The sequence below is a fragment of the Nicotiana tomentosiformis genome, chromosome 8 (genome assembly GCF_000390325.3).
Source record: "Nicotiana tomentosiformis chromosome 8, ASM39032v3, whole genome shotgun sequence".
In the NCBI taxonomy this organism is placed as follows: Eukaryota; Viridiplantae; Streptophyta; class Magnoliopsida; order Solanales; family Solanaceae; genus Nicotiana; species Nicotiana tomentosiformis.
In genome coordinates, this window is record NC_090819.1 from 137,263,532 (window position 1) to 137,271,553 (window position 8,022).

The following is an 8,022-nucleotide window of genomic DNA, read 5'->3' on the forward strand; positions in this document are numbered from 1 at the left end:
ATGAGTGGTGGCCATATGGGCCCATGATAGTTACAAAAGAAATGAGTTCAGTTAACTCGACCTATGTATGTTTTAGTTTAGGTCAAACGATCATGAGTTACAGAGTGGTTCGCTCGGGCCAGCACGACAAGCCACGCCTCCCCAGGTTTGGGGCGTGACAAAATGGTATCAGAGCGGTCCGTGTCCTAGGAAGTCTACAAAGTCGTGCCTAGTAGGGTCTTACTTATAGGTGTGTTGCGCGCCACATTTATAATTGAGAGACTATAGGTCATTTAGGAAATGTTACCCTTATTTTATTTTCAGATCGTGCCATAAAGCTGAGTCGTAAGAAGTCAGTATGAAGCTTTCGCCAGATTTTGTATGCACTAGGGGTGCATGTATCACAGTAGAGCTTTAAGGTGTAATTTCACCTATGTAGAAGGGGGTTATGAAAGCGACAGAAGATACGATGCGAATTGAAAGGTAAGTAAGGTAAAGGTGAAGAAGATACGAGATAATCAAGTACAAAATATTGTGAAAAGTCGAGACTTCAGATAGAGGTTGGATTTTAGTTTAGTTTACGGAGGAGACCCTAGCAAAATTTTTGTAAATCTCTAAAGAGTTAACATTCGAGGACGAATGTTTCTAAAGGGGGGAGGATGTTACATCTCGTACTTTAATACTATGAGTCGTAGTAATCCATATGAGCTTGAAGGGATTAAGACCATTCACGAGGTTATAAAGGATTTGTGAATATCTTATTGTAAGACCCCGTAAGTTTAACAACCTTGATACGTTATATACATTTGATATGGTATTTTGAATGAAACATTTTTTGTAAAAGAATATTTAAAAAATATGATTTTATATAGTTATTAATATTACTACTTTCGAATGTACTTTAAATTATACACATAATATGAGAAAGTTTATGAGATTTTCTTTATTGTAAAGATATAAATTATTTTCTCACAAGAAAAGAAGGCTATCTTTTTACCATTTTAAGAATTTAGCGTACGAAAATTTGTACTCTTTATATGAGATTAGGAAAATTAGAAGTTGAGAAAATATATGTATTTTTACATGGAGGTTTTAATGAAATAATAGTATATATATATATTTACATGGATGTTTTAATAAAATAATAGTGTATGTTTTAATTTTATATGGTACCATGATTTATTAATTAGTTTATTTGGATAAGGTTGATTAATCTCCTTAACGTGACAACATGTGTGAAGTTAATCAAGCCTAAATGTGACTAAGGATGTTATGTTATAAGGTGGAATTAAGAGAATTCTTCTTGTGGCTTAGTCATTATTCAAGTGGAGCCCACAAACCCACAAATATAAGAGGCCTTCTTACCTTATTAAGAGATGATTTTATGCTAGCCTCTCTTTATTTCACAAATGAAGATACTTACATCTTCTAAGTGACGGGTCTTCAGCAAGAATTTTCATACAAAATTATACTGTGTAATTGTAACGGGATTTGCAATTCTAGGAGAGCACAGTAAAATCTTTTTCAAGAATATCATATAGATTTTTTCCTGCTTCAATCCGCTGTTACGTGTTTTACGCAAAAGACGTGGGTTAGAGGGATTGTTAAGAGAATTGACTCAGGTATGTTAAGGCTATCCCTTCTTTTCTTTTGGCATGATCCAAGTAACGATACATAAACGTAATATTATTTCATAAATGGCTCAACTCTTAGTAACTAAGAAGGTCTACGTTATTCATTTCTGTAAAATGATATTCAAGCATGTCTAAGTATGTATCTAGTTATTTATTGAGGTATTTGATAAAGATGTTAATGTTCATAATATAGTGATACATACATCTTCATGCATTTACCACCGTGCTATGGCCAGTTGGGCAGACACGCATATACATTTACCACTGAGCTACGACTGGTCGGGCAGTCATGCATTTACCACCGACCTACGGCCGGTTGGGCAGTTTCACATTTACCACCGAGCTATGTCTAGTCGGGCAGTCGTGCATTTACCGCCGAGCTACGACCGGTTGGGCAGTTACATATTTACCAACGAATTATGGCCGGTCGGGCATTTATATATTTACCACCGCGCTACGGCTGGTCGGGCAGTTACCACTGATTAGTTGGGCAGTCATGCATCATACGATATGGATAATAGTCTCAAAGAGAAGAATTATATATATAAGTATACTAAGTATGTATATACAGTGGTACTTCAGAAATTCAAGTTGATTCTTATATGTCTTTAATTAATGTTGACTTATTGTTATGTTTCAGTTATGCCTTACATACTCGATACATTATTCGTACTGACGTCCTTTTGTTGGGGACACTGCATTCATGCCTGCAGGTATAGATAATTAGTTTGACGATCCCTCATAGTAGACGAGGTTAGCATTCAGCGAAGGATCGGTAAGACTCCACCTCATTCGGAGTACAACCGAGTTTTTGAGTCATCGTGTCAAAGTTTTGCTACAGACTTATGGGCAGGCTGGTACCATGTTCCATTTGATGTCAAAAAATCTTAGAGGCTTTGTAGACAGAGGTTCATTTTATACAGTATGTCAGAGGCCTTGACGGCCCATATGTATTCATATTTTAAGAAAGATGGTTCATTGATATAATATTTTCCCACTTACAGTTGTACATTATGAGTGGTGGCCATGTGAGCCCATGATAGTTACAAAAGGAATAAGTTCAATTAACTCGACCTATGTATGTTCTAGTTTTGATCGAACGATCATGAGTTATAGAGTGATTCGCTCGGGCCAGCACGACACCGGGTGCCAGCCACGCCTATCCAAGTTTGGGGCATGACAACAAGAAATATGGAGACTTGGGGGAAGGGGGTGAGGAGAGTAGCATAAAAAATAATTTTTCTAAAAAGTATTTTCTACTCTCTAACCAAACACTAGAAAATATTTTCCAGAAAAAGTTTTCCACTCACTAACTAAACAAGAGAAAATAAGTTATAAAACCACTCATTTTCTTTGATAACAAAACACACCCTTAGTTATGCATTCTTTTCTTTTCAAAGCAAAATTGCGTATTTTTCTTAGTGGGCGCAAAAGTTTGACCAGACGCTGCTAATATATTAAGATTGAAATATAAGTAAATACATAAAATGAGGTAACTAAAACTTCCTCCTCCAACCCAAATGCAGGTGAACAATTCACACCTTCGCAATAGACAATAGTGCATGTAGCCTGTATTGGTAAAAGAAATACGTATTCGCCTTGTTTACCCAAAAAATTGGATATAGTTAAATTTGTGTATGGTTCTAAGGATATGTGATATAATTTGATACAAATCGTATAGAGAAATAGAAATACATATATTCTTGACTATAAGAATGAGAATAGTGAGCAAGAAGAACGAATAAGATAAAGTGAAATAAACATAAGGGGATATCTTTCAATATGAAAAGAAATCTTTCGTTATAATGTGTGAACCTCCCCTGTGCTTACATGGATTCCCCCTTTTATAGTAGAGGGATCTTACTTTATTTACAATAAAAAATATACAGTGGAGAACCCACGATGAATTGTCTTTTCCCTACTTCCCGCCAAGATTTTCTCCCTTAGTGCGACTGTAACGACCTTGTCTGTGAGCTTCGATACTGACTCGAACTCGATATCGGGTCAAGCCATTGGCCTTGATTTGAGCTCGATCCTGACTCGGAGTCTTGATATTCGGGATGGGTGTTGGTCGGTCTGTGCATCTCCGATAACCTTTTGCCTCGTGGTTCAATTTGGTCAACTCGTCGAGCAACCAAAGCGCCATTCTCGAGCATAGACGAAACTCGGGATCGGGGTTGGATGGGCCTTTTTGTTCGAATCAAAATCTCGGACCTGATCCCTGCCGATGACTTGCCATTTACCAAGAAATGGAATATGAGCCGTGAGTGAACATTTCTCTTTTCCCGATTTGATTTTGTGGTTGCCTTTTATTTTGTAGATCCATTTTTCTTTCCTTATCACAGCCGTAGCTCAAATGCCGGAACCGATCCTGGATCTTAGACAATGGGTCAAAAGTCTGGTGTTGCAGAGACCGTACTTCGAGCGTGCTTGGGTCAAATTATCAAAGGGTCGATGGGAGGCCTGCAGTCATGGCAAATCTTTTGTCGATTTGTCTCTTCATTAGTTTGTATGGTAAATCTACGTTTTCCCTTTTGTAGGACTTGGGAATGATGTAGTCATAAGGCCGCCATCTGGTGGCGAAAAAGTTCCTGTCCTGAAGCAGGCAAAAGAAAGGAAGAAAAAAGACGTATCAGGCTCCCCGAGCTCGGAAAAGAAGAAACCGGCTAAGAGATCTCGAAAGCCGAAGGGGGGCTCTGGTGTTATGTCTTCGGAAGTGGCCCGCCATTTAAGGGACGAGCCCGAAGAAGGAAAGGAGAATTTAGTCTGCATACGGGCCAATATTGTGATTCAACAGTCTTCCAATTTGGTGGGAGCAAAACAGGGAACCTTGGCCATAATCCCAGAACAAGAAGAACCCGAGATTATCCCTTCTCGAACTAAGATGATTGAAAGGGACACCGAGGGTGGATATTCTCGGGCAGTAGAAGTTATTTCAAGGGATGAGTTCAGGATAGTTGACATTGGTGGATCCCCTCAGATTTCAGATGCCATGATTCGAGAGGCCGTCATGTTGGAGGATCTATCCTATGAGGGTATTCAGGAGTCGGCCGATATCCATGGTTTTCTGGAGGGGCTCGAGTCAGGTGCCTCGGAGGAGGTTACCGGTTTTGGTTGAATGCTGGTACCCAAAAAAGTGTCGTGGTCTGGTTCTACCGAGCCTTTATCGATTCATAAATTGGTGGACCGATTTCCGGCCCCGAGTATCGATCCTGACCGAAGGCGGAAGATAGTGCTCTCCGTACCTGCGGATACCCGAATTTTTTCTTCCCCTATGAAGATTGCCAGCTACCTTCGGTTCTTGGTGATCGAAAAAGATCAATCAGTGATGAATGCGGTGGGGGCCTCTTAACTTTTCAACAAGGCCCAACATGCTTTGAATTGGGTAACTCTGATGGCGTTTTCGCTGCTTCTTTTACATAAAGTTGTAGGTAATTCTAATGTTTCTTCTTTTGTTTGCAGGCTTCGATGTTGCATCACGAGACCTTTCTTCAAATCCGGGAGGAGTATGATGCCGAGGTATAGAGCCTCACTGAGAAGCGTGACTCCTACAAGCTCCTTAGTGAAAAACATCGAGCAGATTTAACAGCGGCTCGGGAAGAGCATAAGGAGATGGCTGAGCAGGTATTCCGAATGTTCCATGATAGTGAAGATGAAAAAGAGATAACCACTAATGTTCCAATTCTGCAGGTTCGACAGAGGATCGAGCAGATTGGGCGGCTTAACTCATAGGTAGGTACGTTACTGGCCGAGGCAGAAGAATTTAAAAAGTGTATGGATATCCTTGCCTCGAAAAAGGAAGCCGTTGACGTTTAGTTGGAGTTGTCTGTTGCCCAACTTCGATCTACGAAAGAAAATGCTCTGGGGCTGATCGAAAAGATGAAAGAGCATCAGCATCAGTTGGATTTGGCCACTTGAGATAAAGCAGATTTGGCCAAAGAACTTGAAGTGGCCAAATCTGAGGTGATCGAGGACAATAAAAGAGTTGATGCCAAAATGGCTCAGTTCAGGATCGATGTCGAGGTTAACCAAGCCAAAGCTGAGAGCATGGTCGAACATGCAAAATGACAATCTCAGAGAGAGGCTCTCTAGGAGGTCAGAGCTCAGGGCTTCGATATTGGGGCCGAGATTGAAGTCGCCAGGGCGGAGGAGAACAAAGCTCGGAGGTTAGCCTTTCCTGAGGAGGACTCCGATGACTCGGGGGAGTCTGAAGATGAGGACGATGCCGAGAATACGGCCTCCGATGAAAATTGAGTCATTTAGGGCCTTAGGTCGTTTGCTGCGTTCTTTTGATACCGCTTTCGATTTTTGTATAAAGAACTTCCTTTTGGCAGAGTAGCCGCCTCTATACAAAACATTTGTAAATATAAATCTTTCTTTCTTTTGAAGCAAAATAGCCTTTCAAGCTAAATAGATAGTTTGAATTTTAATCTCTATTGCCTTCGGGCCTTGTGGGTAGTCCCCTTTGCTTTATCGGGCTCGAACATCCTTGAGCTTTTAAATAGTCAAGTGTTCGTTTGAATTCAAAGAAATGAGTAGTTTTGCTTGGAATAATGTATCCCGAAGCATCTTGGTCGAGTGAGTGTTTTCTTGAACTCGAAATAAAAGTAGCCCGTAGTCTTAATAGTCGAGTGAATGATTCGAACTCGATATAATGTAGCCCGTAGGCGTAATGGTCGAGTGAGCGCTTGCTCGAACTCAAAAATAAAAGTAGCCCGTAGGCTTAGTAGTCGAGTGAATGATTCAAACTCGAAATAATGTAGCCCGTAGGCGTAATGGTCAAAGTAGCCCGTAGGCTTAAAGGTCGAGTGAGTGCTTGCTCGAACTCGAAATAAAAGTATCCCGTAGGCTTAGCAGTCGAGTGAATGATTCGAACTCGATGCAATGTAACCCGTTGGCGTAATAGTCGAGTGAGTGCTTGCTCGAAATCAAAATGAAAGTAGCCTGTAGGTGTAATGGTCAAAGTAGCCCGTAGGCTTAAAGGTCCGGTGAGTGCTTGCTCGAACTCGAAATAAAAGTAGCGCATAGGCTTAGCAGTTAAGTGAATGATTCGAACTCGATGCAATGTAGCCCGTAGGCATAATAGTCGAGTGAGTGCTTGCTCGAACTTGAAATGAAAGTAGCCCGTAGGCTTAGTAGTCGAGTGAATGATTCGAACTCGATGTAATATAGCCCGTAGGCGTAATGGTCGAGTGAGCGCTTGCTCGAACTCGAAAATAAAAGTAGCCCGTAGGCTTAGTAGTCGAGTGAATGATTCGAACTCGAAGTAATGTAGCCCGTAGGCGTAATAGTCAAAGTAGCCCGTAGGCTTAATGGTCGAGTGAGTACTTGCTCGAACTCGAAATAAAAGTAGCCCGTAGGCTTAACAATTGAGTGAATGATTCGAACTCGATGCAATATAGCCCGTAGGCATAATAGTCGAGTGGGTGCTTGCTCGAACTCGAAATGAAAGTAGTCCGTAGGCTTAGTAGTCGAGTGAATGATTCGAACTCGAAATAATATTGCCCGTAGGTGTAATGGTTGAGTGAGTGTTTTCTCGAACTCGATCCTGTTTTCATATTTAATCTTGAACATAGAATATCTGTAAAGAAGAGGGCTTTCTTTGCAAGTCATTATACACGTGTTCATGTTTTGCGTCAGGGCTCGGGCCAACTACATAAGCATGGTTCGTTTTGACCATTTGGCTCTTACAACGTTTCCTGTTGAGACACTGTTTGTCATGAAATAACGAAGTAACTTCCTTTGCACCGAACTTGATAATCATCACAGATGCGTTCAATGATAAATCCCCCAATATATGAGGTTGATTTTAAATAGGCCTCGGATACTCAGCAGTAGTGTCATTTCCGCTATATGGCTGGTATCGATCTCTGGTCGACCTTTGCTTGGTAGTTCTTTTCGTAACAGACCTAGAAATCAACTGGTCATCTTCCACTCTTATTTTGGATTGATATCGATTGTGCGCATCGGACCAAGTAATAGCTGGGTACTCAATCAGATTTTGCTTCAGCCGTCATGAAGCCATCGAGCTTCACTCGTTTAGACCTTGAGTGAAAGCTTGAACACCCCAATCGCCTGTGACTGGTGGCAGATCCATTCGTTCCATTTGAAAACGAGATACGAACTCACTTAGCATCTCGTTATCCGTTTGTATTACCTTGAACAAGTCCGACTTTCTAGTTTCGACCTTCATGGCTCCGGCATATGCTTTTACGAAGCAATCTGCAGGCATAGCAAAAGAATCAATAGAGTTAGATGGTAAATTGTGATACCATACCATTGCCCCATTTGACAGGGTTTCACCGAATATTTTCAATATTACAAATTCGATCTCATCATCTTCCAAATCATTGCCCTTGATGGCACACGTGTAAGAAATGACGTGCTAGTTGGGGTCGGTCGTTCCGTT

At 40.9% G+C, this 8,022-nt stretch overlaps 1 protein-coding gene across 1 annotated transcript in view; it reads right to left on the bottom strand.

Moving 5' to 3' along the window:
- The window catches only part of LOC104087336 (2-C-methyl-D-erythritol 2,4-cyclodiphosphate synthase, chloroplastic), an 82,253-nt gene extending 74,744 nt beyond the window's left edge, over window positions 1–7,509 (bottom strand). The window contains exon 1 of the mRNA XM_070182847.1: window positions 7,493–7,509. The gene's annotated coding sequence lies outside the window, so the exon portion shown is untranslated. The remainder of the gene's footprint in view (window positions 1–7,492) is intronic.
- Window positions 7,510–8,022: the final 513 nt, after the last annotated feature.